Raw genomic sequence first — 1,539 nt, 5'->3', positions numbered from 1 at the left:
GAATAATATAGTAAGAAAATGAGGGGCTCGTTGAGGAAATGCAGAGAGATAGGTCAGCAGTCTACAATGCCAAAGCAGGTATAGGGGTGTGGTTAGGCTCTTTTCTTTTTTATTACGGTTAATGAACAAAACATTTTTTTAATATACAGAAGAAAGAAAGAAAGACACGCGCCCAGAGTGGGCACCGAAACCACGATTGTCGATTACATGTCGAATGCCTTACCAATTCGGCTATCTGGGCGACTGTGTTCTCCTTCGCTTTCTGGGCTATTTATATTTACTAGAAGTGTATCTGACACTTGAGGGTGGTAGCCATCGCCACTCTGACCAAACGGGGAGAAGGGGACCTTCTTTTCAACCCCCGGGGCGTGACTCCAACGTCTACAGCCTGTCATGAGCGGGTAACTGGCGGGAAGCCCTCTTATGCTACCTAGGTATCAAGGCTGCCAGAACCGAAACCCTCGCTAGGCTTTCGCAGAATAATATAGTAAGGAAATGAGGGGCTCGTTGAGGAAATGCACAAAGATAGGTCAGCAGTGTACAACGCCAAAGCAGGTATAGGGGTGTGGTTAGGCTCCTTTCTTTTTTATTACGGTTACTGAACTAAACATTTTTTTGATATACAGAAGAAAGAAAGAAAAACACGCGCCCAGAGTGGGGACCGAACCCACGCCTTTCGATTAAATGTCGAATGCTTTACCAATTCGGCTATCTAGGCGACTGTGTTCTCCGTCGCTTTCTGGGCTATTTATATTTACTAGAAGTGTATCTGACACTTGAGGAAGGTAGCCATCGCCACTCTGACTACACGGGGAGAAGGGGCCCTTCATTTCAACCCCCGGGGCGTGACTACAACGTCTACAGCCTGTAATGAGCGGGTAACTGGCGGGAAGCCCTCTTATGCTACCTAGCCATAAAGGCTGCCAGAACCGAGACCCTCGCTAGGCTTTCGCAGAATAATATAGTAAGGAAATGAGGGGCTCGTTGAGAAAATGCAGAAAGATAGGTCAGCAGTCTACAACGCCAAAGCAGGTATAGGGGTGTGGTTAGGCTCTTTTCTTTTTTATTACTGTTAATGAACTAAACATTTTTTTAATATACAGAAGACAGATTGAAAGAAAAACACGCGCCCAGAGTGGGGACCGAACCCACGCCTTTCGATTACATGTCGAATGCCTTACCAATTCGGCTATCTGGGTGACTGTGTTCTCCTTCGCTTTCTGGGCTATTTATAGTTACTAGAAGTGTATCTGACACTTGAGGAAGGTAGCCATCGCCACTCTGACTACACGGGGAGAAGGGGACCTTCTTTTCAACCCCCGGGGCGTGACTCCAACGTCTACAGCCTGTCATGAGCGGGTAACTGGCGGGAAGCCCTCTTATGCTACCTAGGCATCAAGGCTGCCAGAACCGAGACCCTCGCTAGGCTTTCGCAGAATAATATAGTAAGGAAATGAGGGGCTCGTTGAGGAAATGCAGAAAGATAGGTCAGCAGTCTACAATGCCAAAGCAGGTATAGGGGTGTGGTTAGGCTCTTTT

General features: G+C 47.3%; 1 non-coding gene across 1 annotated transcript; it reads right to left on the bottom strand.

The window, feature by feature from the left end:
* Positions 1 to 646: 646 nt before the first annotated feature.
* On the bottom strand, positions 647 to 718 carry Trnak-uuu (transfer RNA lysine (anticodon UUU)). Its single transcript has one exon. It is a non-coding gene; the product is annotated as a tRNA-Lys (tRNA).
* Positions 719 to 1,539: the final 821 nt, after the last annotated feature.

This window comes from Haemaphysalis longicornis, unplaced genomic scaffold (assembly GCF_048455015.1).
Source record: "Haemaphysalis longicornis isolate Haplotype H1 unplaced genomic scaffold, Haemaphysalis longicornis Haplotype H1 scaffold_6, whole genome shotgun sequence".
NCBI lineage: Eukaryota > Metazoa > Arthropoda > Arachnida > Ixodida > Ixodidae > Haemaphysalis > Haemaphysalis longicornis.
Note: the sequence above shows the minus strand (reverse complement) of the source record. Positions and strands in the feature narration are given on the sequence as shown.